Source organism: Podarcis pityusensis (assembly GCF_964106645.2).
Source record: "Podarcis pityusensis genome assembly, chromosome: 17".
NCBI lineage: Eukaryota > Metazoa > Chordata > Lepidosauria > Squamata > Lacertidae > Podarcis > Podarcis pityusensis.
This window is the reverse complement of record NC_138042.1, coordinates 710,045-722,070: the sequence shown is the minus strand read 5'-3', so window position 1 is coordinate 722,070 and position 12,026 is coordinate 710,045. Positions and strand designations below refer to the sequence as shown.

The 12,026-nt window shown below is 45.6% G+C and overlaps 1 protein-coding gene and 1 long non-coding RNA gene across 2 annotated transcripts in view; both read right to left on the bottom strand.

Moving 5' to 3' along the window:
- Positions 1-12,026, bottom strand: part of NDUFB11 (NADH:ubiquinone oxidoreductase subunit B11) — a 56,666-nt gene that overhangs the window by 2,865 nt on the left and 41,775 nt on the right. The window lies entirely within an intron of this gene.
- On the bottom strand, positions 2,263-12,025 carry LOC308467099. Its single transcript, XR_013981133.1, has 3 exons — positions 7,314-12,025; positions 4,535-6,905; positions 2,263-4,154 (listed from the first exon to the last, which is right to left on the bottom strand). It is a non-coding gene; the product is annotated as an uncharacterized lncRNA (long non-coding RNA).

The window sequence follows — 12,026 nt, the reverse complement described above, 5'->3', positions numbered from 1 at the left end:
TTTCCAGCAAGGCAAAATTATTTGGGGTGTGACTCAGGACCACTGAGGAGGGTGGCTGGGGGGGGGGGAGCTTTGGTTGCTCCCTCTCCAGCAAACCTCAAACTCACCAGCCAGGCAGTTTTATGCACTGCAGTGGAATACATTCTCCAAACAGAGGCCCACACTTCTGCCAATTCTTTGGCCACAGAAATTGCTCTGTGGAGATTTCAAAATGGGAGAGGCAAGATTTCAAGGAAAAAAGTGGAGCAGATACTCATGAGTGGCTGTGAACATTTTTATAAAATACATCAAAAGGACAGAAAGTATTCTGGTTCTGTGTAAGTTCAGAAATATGGTTTTATGGTTGCCACTGACAAGTGAAGCAGCACAAAAATTTAGTGACTTTTAGAAGCTGCATTCAGGAGTGCTCTTTTTTGGCAAACATTTAGTAAGCAAAAGTAATAGTTCTTTTGCCTATAGCCATGAGGACTAGACACTTAGTCTCCCCGCCCCAAAATATTTTTTATTATAAATATTTATTGGAGTTTACAATAAGAATAAATGTAACAGGCAGTATAACAAATATCTTAACATATTTTCACATATATTTTTTTTTGGACTTCCTCACATCTCCCGCTCCCACTTTCATCGTTATAACTTTTTACCAGCAATTTATTATCTTATTTACATTCTTGTATCCCATCTATATATTTATAATCTTATAATTCTCAGAAAGAGTTATATTTTCTCAATCTCACTTATTATCTTAAATCATCTAAGTTAGTGGTGCTCAATTATTTATGATCTAACATCCTGCTTAGCATTCACTCAAATTGCAATGTTTTTGTAAATAATTCTTAAATTTCTTCCAATCCTCCTCCATCTTCTCTTCTCCCAGGTCACGAATTCTGCCGGTCATCTCAGCCAGTTCCATGTAGTCTATCAGTTGCATCTGCCATTCTTCCAGTGTGGGTAGATCTTGAGCTTTCCAGTGCTTTGCAAGTAGTATCCTTGCTGCTGTTGTTGCATACATAAAAAATGTCCGGTCCTTCTTTACCACCCCTTGGCCGACAATACCCAAAAGAAAGGCCTCTGGTTTCTTTGTGAAGGTATACTTAAATACCTTTTTCAGTTCATTATAAATCATTTCCCAGAACGCCTTCACTTTAGGGCAGGTCCACCAGAGGTGGAAGAATGTTCCTTCACTCTCTTTACATTTCCAACACTTATTATCAGACAGGTGGTAAATTTTTGCAAGTTTGACTGGGGTCATATACCATCTATATATCATTTTCATTACATTTTCTTTCAAAGCATTGCATGCAGTAAAGTTCAACCCAGTACTCCACAACCTTTCCCAGTCCTCAAACATGATATTGTACCCAATGTCCTGCGCCCACCTTATCATAGCCGATTTAACCATTTCATCTTGTGTATTCCATTTTAACAGCAAGTTATACATCCTTGAAAGTACCTTAGACTTTGGTTCTAACAGTTCTGTTTCTAGTTTCGATTTCTCCACCTGGAACCCTAGTTTCTTGTCATTTTTAAAGACTTCTTTAATCTGAGCGTAATGTAACCAGTCTCGCACTTTATCCTTCATTTTCTCCAAACTCTGCAATTTCCAGTTGTCTCCATCTTTTTCTAGTATTTCCCAATATTTTGGCCATTTAGCCTCCATATTGGGTCTTTTTCGGGCCTTAGCTTCCAAAGGTGAAAGCCACCTTGGAGTTTTATTTTCCAACAAGTCTTTATATTTTGTCCAGACATTAAACAGTGATTTTCTGACAATATGGTTCTTAAAGGCCTTATTTGCTTTAACCTTGTCATACCATAAATATGCATGCCATCCAAAAGCATTGTTAAACCCTTCCAAATCCAACACGTCAGTGTCCTCAAGAAGTAGCCAGTCTTTTAGCCAGCAGAACGCTGCGGCCTCATAGTACAACTTTAAATCTGGCAGGGCAAAGCCCCCTCTTTCTTTCGCATCAGTTAATATCTTAAACTTAATTCTGGGCTTTTTGCCCTGCCAGACAAATTTAGAAATATCTCTCTGCCACTTCTGAAAGCACTCCGTTCTGTCCAAAACCTGAAGTGTTTGAAACAAAAACAACATCTTTGGCAATACATTCATCTTGATAGCAGCAATTCGGCCTAACAAAGAAAGTTTCAATTTTGTCCAACTATCTAAGTCTCTCTTGATTTCTGCCCAACACTTTTTGTAGTTATCCTTAAATAGACTTAGATTTTTTGCTGTTATGTTTACCCCTAGGTATTCCCCCGCCCCAAAATAAGACCACAGAGTATCAGGACTAAGTGCCCATTTTGCATTTCAGCCAGCCATGAGCCACATTCTTTGTATGTCTCTCTCCTCTCACCCTCTGCAAATGGGCATGTCAATAGCTACAACTTCATAAGAAAAGACTGATGTCAGAGTATCCAGTGGGGGGAGTGAGAATGGAAGGGTACACTCTCCAGTCCTAGTAGAGGCACTGGAGGGGAACTCAGAAGCAGGCTTTATTGTGGCATTAGCTTTCATTCAAGACTGATAATCCTGGGCCACAAAGTGCATTTACCAATGAATTTGCTCTCTGTTCCCTTTCGCCCCATCCCCACCCCGCACTCCAGATGTTGTGCCACTCCTATGGGACAATCCCTTGCATGAGAGAACACCACCTGATCAGCCACCTGAAGGAGGCAGGAGAGGGAGGGGAGGTTGTTGCCCAGAAATGGCCACTCACTACCTGCAGCGAGGACAATAATGCAAAGCATCAGCCTAAAGTAAGTTTAATTATTATTTCCCACTCCGCAACCACAGAGGATCTGCTTTGTCAGCTCATTAAGCGGAATATTAACAGACTGGAAACGGGCTTTCATCTGAAGCTCCCTGGCTGACAAATGGGACTGCAGCAACTCCACAGAGAAAGGGAAAGGGGCCAGGCAGGAGAAGCCAGGGAGCAGAGCTCTTTCTCTGTGTAGGAGGGGAGACCTTCTCCCTCCTTCCTGGAAGGAGTCTGAAGTGGAGGCAAGGAGACTTTGTGTGCGTATAAAAGAGAAATGCCTTTACAGAAAGAAGAGTCTTCAGAAAAAGAGAAATAGAAATGGGAGCAGTAGCCTCCCGAGATTGCTCTTGTACTTTTATGCCAGCAGATAGGGTAAGAGAGAGTGGCGTACTCCTGCCTTGGTTATTGGCTTTTAGTGTTTGATTGTCTTCTCCAATTGCTAAGCAATTTTATTTGCTCATCACTCCAATAACATTGTTACTGGGTGGCTCATAAATACAGGTGAAACTCGAAAAATTAAGAGTATCATGGAAAAGTTTCACTTTTCTTTCAGAACCTCATTATGTAGAGCTGGTGGACGGGCCACACCGAACACTCTAGAAGGAAAAGGCTGTCCTTCCATAACACCTCAGCAGTGCCACAGGCTGATAGCATCCATGCCACGCCGCATTGAGGCAGTAATTGATGCAAAGGGGCCCAAACCAGGTACTGAGTACATATGCATGCTTCTACTTCTCAGAGGTCCAATATTGCTCTATTTGCAATCATTGTTTTGCTGAGTTCATTTAATATTCCAATTTTCTGAGATTGTTAATTTGGGGATTTCATCAGCTGTACGCCATGATCATCACAATTACAACAAGTAAAGGACCGACATATCTCGCTTTACATGCCATGAGTCTATCTCATATATTAGTTTCACCTTTTAAGTTGAATTACTGAAATAAATGAACTTTTCCACGATATTCTAATTTTTCAAGTTTCACCTGTATAAGATGATATAATAAAATGTAAATAAACTGTAAGCAGCCCTGGACTTTCAGAAGGGGAGGGAGGCGGGGGGTGGGGAGAAAACCTAGGCCCTAAGGGTACTTTCAAACAGCAACAGACTAAAGATGGACCTTACCTGCCCCCTGACACCCACCTGCCCGATTGCTGCCAATGTTTGGGGCCTATGCATGTACCACAGCTTCAAAATCAGGCAGAGTATGGGGCAAAACACACAACAAGGGTGTGGCTGGTTGAGATGAGGTCCAGGAACACTCCAGTGGCTGGAACAATGCAGAACAACATTGCAGAGTGGAGAGAAGCTGCACTTCCAAGTCCCAAACTCAGCCACAGACACAACTGGAAAGGGCATAAGCCACTCAACGCTCAGCCTCAGTTCCGCATCTGTAAAATGGGAAGAGTGGGCTGCTTCAAAGGCAAAGCAGATGTCTGTGATCTTTGTGCTAAGACTGCAATTATAACTAAGGATATCCAAAAGAGCTGAGATGCTCATTATAATATGCATTCATCTTTCTCCACTGCCCTCCTCTCCTCTCTTCTCCTCTCCTGTCTGGTCCTCTCCCCTGCCTAAATGCTGTCAGCTCAATTCCCCCATGTCCCCCTCCCCAACTCCAGCAAGCAGAGGCTCCTGCTGCCACAACAGGAGTTAGAGGCTCCCCAAAGACCTCGCTAATGAGACCCCATCAATTAGAGAAGAGTTATGTCTTGTGATTTGGCGCCTCCCCAGAACACAAAAAGTAGACAGGCAGGCTCCCACCACTCACAATCAAGACACCGCAGACCTAGGCCTTTTCCGAGGTGTGTGTGGAGGTGGCAGCAGCAGCAAGCCAGACTATTGGTCCATCTATCCCAGCATTTTCACAGTCAACATAACTAGATGCTTTCAGAGAATCAGGGATGCAAAAGCAATGACAGATTTTTGGCTGTCACCCTAAACAGTTTAGGAATGCATCGCAAGAGAGAATTTGCAAGTCTGTGCCTCAGAATTTTCGCTACAATAAATGGGCAAAAAAGGTTTCAACTGTGCACTCAGTATTTTTCACAGAAGTCAGTGCCCAGAAGAAAGGCTCCTATGTGTCTGTGATTGACTGCCAGTCACCGAATGAAGGTCCTAAAGGATTACTTTGTCCCTTTTCCATTCTATTTCCAAGAATTCTAGCCTTCAAGGTTTGTTTTTTAACACAAGTTTCTAGTCCCCATTTTTCCAGGAAGTGGAAGCCAGTATTTTCTAAGAAAAGTCCATTACCACAGGGTGTATGGAGTATGAATACATCACATTGCTTTACCCCTGCCCCCCACAAAAACCCCTCTTCATTCGTCTTTCCCTTAAAATGATTGCATTGATTCAGAGTTAGTGCAGAGTACCTGGTATGGGTAGTAGCCAACTCTGTGAGTACTGAATAGAAACTGTGTCTGACAAACAGGACAGGTGCTGTTTGCTCAGAATTACACCAAATATACTCTGCCTGCTAAGTCTTGGTCTTCCTGTGCTTCCTGGGGTCTGATTTGCAGCAGCTGTGGGTGAAACACCATGAAGGCAAAGACAGGACTTGTGATGTATACAGTAATGGTGGGAGCAGCCAGGTTTTTTCAGGGAAGCAGAAAGGGGCTTCTGCTCCCCACCCCCTTGTCCTTTGTCCTTCTGGGCCTCCCTCTCCTGTGCTGCTTCTCTCACCTTGATGAGCCTGTCACATATCTGGTAGTGGTGGGAAGCCACTTGAGTAGTGGGGGATGGCAGAGAGAAAAGCCCAGCAAAGCAAGGGAAGAATTAAGCACCCCCCTCCGTCTGCCACGGGAGCCCACCGCCTCCCCCAGTTCCAGTGTTTCCAGTACCCAGAAAGCTCTGCATTCTCTAAATGCTGAATTCTGCACCCAGGTCTAATTTCTGCAGTGCTGCAGTACAAACCATGGAATACGTTCCCTGACCACACCTCTACATTGCTCTCAGTGTACAGCTTTGCAGGCAACCCACCCTTGCCCTTTCAACTCCCAGTTCACCTGTCTGTTTGCCCAACAGGAGCCCTCCACCCCCACTCCTTAGTAACACAGGACAACTCAAGTCGACAATGTTTAGGAGAACTGGAAGCAGATGGGAAGGAGACAAAGAGACGGGCTCTAGTCTTAGCTGTAAGAGGAATGTGTTGTCTCAGAAGATGAGAAGGAGGAAGCTGCACATCAGGACTCCTGGGTTCCCATCTCAGCTCAAAAGCTGGGGGCAAAGCCTTACTCATTAGCAATGCTCCTCTACAGGGTCTTTTGCAGAGCCAGAGCGGATGGGAGCAGGAGCTGCGCAAGCCGCTTCTGATCAGAAGGTTCGATGTGCGTCAGCAGCAGAGAGAGCCAGGCTGTAACCTGCCCCTCCTTGCCAGCCAAAACAGCACGGCTCCCGGCTCTGGGCCTCGGCTCTATCTATATCCCATAAGCTAAATATACACGCGCACACCTAGCTTCAGCTAGTGCACTGCCAAAATTACTTCTAGTGGCTCATGAGCAGCGGTGAATTTCCACAACTCGCCCTCTAAATAGCCTGCCCTGTCTGGAAACAAACCCTTTCGCAAAGCCAGGGCCAGGCTGGGAGGGCTGCTGGGGAGTGGGGATGGAGAAGGGGAGAAGGGGTGGGTGCTCTTGCACAGGCCATGGCTAATGCCTTTAAAACCAGGGTGGGGGACCTGTGTCTGTCCCAGGCTGTTGGGCTCCAGTTCCCATCAGCCCCAGCCAGCGTGGCCCAATGGCTGGAGATAAAGGGAGATGGAGTCTGGAGGCACAGAGGGAGAGGAAAGCTTGTCGTGGATGTTGGACCACCCACCAGCTGCCATTCAGGCACAGCCTGGTGCTCTAACCAGATTTCCAAGGTGCTTCCCTCCCATTTTCTGCTCTCCCTGCCTCCCATGAGCATGGCTGCACATATCCCAAAAACCTCACTTTGACTCACAAGCAAGTATAACCCATTATTCATCCAGCATCCTGAGAAATGCAGCTTCCCTAGAAGAAAAACTATTTTTCTAGCCCTCATTATCACAGAGAAAACACCTGAAGTGTGCAGGAAATACCTCGCAAAGGATGAGAAAAAGCTTCAGCAGGGTGGAGGTGAATTTCTCTCACTGCTCAGCTCACCCAACCCAGCCATCTACCTTCCTTACAAAACAAAAACAAAACTGAGCTGAAAAACTCAATCAGAAAGCAGAATATATTATGAAAAACTACTTGTAGACATATCATTTTAAAATTATCATTAGAGGGTCTGTGTCTTCTAGATGTAGAATTTGATTTGCAGGTTGTTGTTCTTGAGAAGCACTTAATATGGGTTGGGGCAGATGTAACACTTTTGGTTAAGAGGCTCCAGGACTGTGGGCTTTCTCCCCTCCAGCCTGATTCAGATGTTACATCTACACCAGTCAGCCACAGTTAAACAGGAGCCCTCTAGTCAAGGGGGTATACCTGTTTCATCTGTCCGACTCATTGTACCCTAAGAAGAAGCTAGTCTAGGCTGAAAGACAGCGACTGGCCACCCAGGGAGGCTGAATCGTAGTCTAGCACACTTACCACTACAACGGCTTCACTGGCTCCTGGTGGTGGATCATATTGATGCCAATGGAACACTTCGCTTTGGTTTAAAAGTGGGCTGGAGGGGTTCGCACCCGAGCAAGCACTGCTCCTGCAGCCTGCGCCATTCTTTTAACCACGGTTGTGAGAGCAAGAACATCCCATCTGTACCAGCCTACCTGCCAACATAGGAGGAAAGGGCAGAAGCGAGGGCAGGCCAGCTTACAAACACATACTGTTCCAAGCAAGCCACATCCCTTTGACTCCAGCTGGGGGCTGCAGTCCCTGCTGAGCAACCTTGCAAGAGCGATGGTGACAGGCAAAGGTAAGCTGAACAAAGAATGGACACTTCATTGCTGCATGGTAGATGCTCAAGGACACATTGCAGCCAGGCAAAAACACCTGGGATTTTGGCAGAAATCCAGGGTCCCAGTGAAGGGTGTGGCCTGGGGAGCAGAGGTATAGCCAGTTGAGATAGTGGCCCCCAGGACTGAGTTTCCCCACTCCTTCCTCTGAAACACCCACGTTCTTTTTCCTTTTTCTCTTCTCCTTCTTTCTATACCACTTTATATTAGCAATACACCCCAACATTATTTTATAATATTTCCTAGTTCTCCTCTCACTATTTATCTAGTTGGTTTCTACTAAGAGCCCTTTGCAAGCCACAAAGCCCTTCTGTATCATTCAGAGGCATTAGCTGCCCTAAATTCCCCGGATAGGACATGATAAAAATAACCAAAAAAGCCAAGAGCACTCATTAACTACTGGCTCAGGTTACCCCTCCTAAGGTCACTTGGTCCAGATTATTCTCACAAACATACAAATGCAGCGAGGACAATGTTGTTGTGGGAGGAGGGGGGCTCCATTCAGAATATGCAGCCAATTAGCAGGGATATTCCATCCTTCAATCACCACCCTAACTCCATCCCAACCAGATCTTCTGAACCCACAACAATTTTTCACCTTCCTAATTATTGAGGAAAATGGCTTCCAGTCCAGAAACTAGACTTAAGTCCAGGAGGGTATTTTAGTTGGCATGGGAAGGGAAGCGTCTAGTCCTCAATACACCTCCCTTCTCCTAGAAGGCCCATTTTCCTCTACTATCCAGGGTCCTAAGAGGGGGGAGGGAAAGAAGTTTGCTAACTTCCCACCCTAAAATAATGACTACAGCATCTCTCTCGTAGCCTTTCCCCCTTTTGTTTCCTCTTGCAACATGTTCTTTCCTTGTAAAGCTGAGGGAAGGACCTCCACTCTCAGTAAAAGTGGCTTTCCTATTACAGCTGTTTCTCGGGCACTCTAGCTTTGCAGGGAGAAGCACCCACTGTGACTCCCACAGTCATGGCCAGGGTGAGAGAAGCCCAAGAGGAGCTGCTTCCACCTTGGGATGGTTGTGGTGGAAAGCCTGGCATGCAGAGGAGGGCAAGAGGAATTTCGCCCGTGCCAATCTGGGAAGCAGAAGGCCTATCCTACTTTGGGGTGCCTAAGTGTCGTGCAATAACATTTAATCAGTCAGATTTAGTGGCAAAGCTTTCTCTGTTCTCCCCTGACCCCCAAGAATAACACCAAGAGGAAGTGGCAATGTACTGGATGAATCCACCGGTGTTCTGAGTGGTTAAGACTGCACAGACTTGTTGAGGATCATGTACAAGGAAGGGGATTAGGTCCAGAAACCTCACAAATTCCTTCCCAGCTTTGCAGCCCTCCCAGCTAACAGTTGCTGCCTTCTTCATACTCAAGACCTAGGGAGATTGCTGCCAGGGCAAAGCTGCCTCAGTGCCAGAGGCAATTCTGCAAGGCAACATTTCATCAGAATAGACTCTCCAGAAGCCACTTCAGAGAGGGATCAAGAGGGCAGCTATGGGCACAGAGCATATAGGACCCTCAGGCAGTCAAATCCACCTACATCTCCCAAGGATCTTAGACCTCCCACAAGCAGCAGACTCCGGGCCTTTGATTATTTCCCTCTAATTCCCTCCATCTCTTTCCTAAACCTTTCCCTCTGAGCTCCTCAAAGCAAGATCTCTGCCTCACCATAAAAAGGGTACAAAAATGAAGGGAGACTGCTCCAAAACACTGTTGCAAAGCAGACCGTTAGAGGTGAATGGAAGATTTATTGAATCGCAAAATTGTCCAAAAGGCCGCACAGTCTTTCTTCAGGGAAATACCTTAAAATAAAATAAAGCTCTCATTAAATTGTAGGAGGTTAGTCACATCTAGAGGTACAAATGTTCTAATACTCCATCTTGTACAGTTCTAACAAAATCCTGCCTCTTGAAGTAGGAAAATACACATGCACAACAAGATGACTTAAATATGCCCAAATGGTTAACTGCATAGTAACAGAAAGACTGAGAAAGCTCAAGAACAACCACACCAAGAGAAAAAAACCCTTTCCAGGGAGATCTGAAGGCAAGTCTCATTTAGATGGGTGATTGCTGAGTCAGGTGTGACCAAGAAAGCCCTGAGCTAATGTCTGGGTGCAGGGCTGCCTATTTGCTAGCAGGCGCAAGGCTGAAGGTTTCGCTGCTGGATTTATAAAACTTAAACAACATGGAACTTGGTTAGAGAAGCGGACACGGAGCAATGGATCCAAACTACAAGAAAGAAGATTCCACCTAAACATTAGGAAGAACTTCCTGACAGTAAGAGCTGTTTGACAGTGGAATTTGCTGCCAAGGAGTGTGGCGGAGTCTCCTTCTTTGGAGGTCTTTAAGCAGAGGCTTGACAACCATATGTCAGGAGTGCTCTGATGGTGTTTCCTGCTCGGCAGGGGGTTGGACTCGATGGCCCTTGTGGTCTCTTCCAACTCTATGATTCTATGAAATTCTATGAAATCTGCAGGAACACCTTCACCCACATAGGTATGGCACAGTTCATCTCTTCTGTAACATTTTAATGAAGATTCTGTTCATCTCCCCTGAGATGTCCCCCTCCAAGCTAAAGAGCCCCACATATGATGGAACTGTAGACGCTCTTGTTCAATAAATATTTGGTGCACCTCTAAGAGTTGGCTTTGCATCACCATTACATGTGTACACCCTGCGACGTATCCAAAACTTACTAAAAGAGGATTTACATTCTTCAAGATCTGAATGGCAGAATATTGTTATATTTGTTCACCACTGACACTTCTCCATGGGCTACTGGACTTCTAGCGTGAGAATTTCGCCTCTGGAAAGGAGGTGGAGAATGCACAATACAGGGCTAAGATAAACATCTGTGATCTGGTGCTGATATGTGTAAAAGAAAGGTTTAGAAGGAAACAAGACAAAAGGTTTCCTCTTCAGGTAAGCCTGGCCCCTGGCCCCTGGCCCCTCTTCTCTGACTAACTGCAAGTACTGAGATGGATTCTTATAGGCTTATTCCTTCCCAGCACAGAAAACACTTGTGTTATTGGGAAGGGAAATGATACATATATTCCTTTTGGTTTGAAGGTGTTACTTGCATTAATTTTGTACTAGCAAAATCCTTGATGTTTGTGTACTCTTAAAACATATCCTTGTAGATTGGGGATTAATGTATGGGCAACAAAAGTGGATTTTTGTGAGCCCTTATGGTGGCTAAGGAATGTCTACCTTGAGCCTCAGAGGATACATACCCAACACCTATTACATAATGTTCTGGGGGCCTCATTCTCCTGACTACATTTGAACATATTTCATATGGGCATAAAGTTCGTCGGGATACTGATTTGGACTTCTAGAGGGCTTATATTAATTTATATGTTTAATTTAAGATTTGGGTACTGACAGTCATTGTATCAGCAATGTGAACTGATGGTGGTCTACTGTTATTATTAGCATTATTTGTGTAATATTATTATTCCCGTTTCTTTTTAAAATTGTCATTTATCTTCTTTTTCCTTTCCTTGTCCAATTTGAAATAAAATAACAACAGCAACAACAAAAGGGAAATGTTTGGTCAAAACTGAGACCGAAGATCAGAAGGAGTCTGAAAACAGGGACAGAAGGGGTGGATCACTTCATGAGGAAGCAGGATGAGAGGAAGGGGTTGGGAGATCCAGGATGTGCTTCAGGAAATGAATGGACTTATGGGGAAGCTACAGGTCAGAAGCAGAGGAGTTGCTGTGCTAGTGATGATACTGGCTGCCCTGCCCCAAAACATCTGGACCGAAGCATCTCTGCAGGAATGGCCCAAGACATATTGGTGCCTGAGGCAAACCTCAAAATGCACCCCACCCTCCACAACCACAGAAGCGGGGAGAAAGTAGATCTACATCAGAAACAAGGAGGCAAGTGAAGCTGTACATCAGAAAAAGGGCGGGGAATCAAATCAACCTCGCTCAAGGGCTGAAGTGAGAAACAAAGGCTGTTGCAGGGTGGGGCGATGCTCTGAATCCTGCCAAGTGGGAGCAGAGCCCAGAAGACTCTGGAGGGCAGCCACCAGGCTTTCCTCCCCAGGGGTGGGATGAGACCAGCAGTGCTTCCCATTCACGGAGAGACTGCATGGTGGAAGGCTGCTGAGGAGGCAGTAGATCCGGCCTCCAGGGAGCACACAGTAGCTGGCACTGCCACCGTGGCAGCAGCCTTAGCAATGCATTCCTTGGGTGTCAGATCTGCTGCCCTGGTGGATCCTGCTGCCTGAGGTGGTTGCCTCATCTTGCCTCATGAGTGGGCTGCCCTGAGTCTCTGTGTGAGGGATGAAAAGCCTGCAAGTCTCAGCACAGCTTGGAACAATGTTTCCCAAATGGAC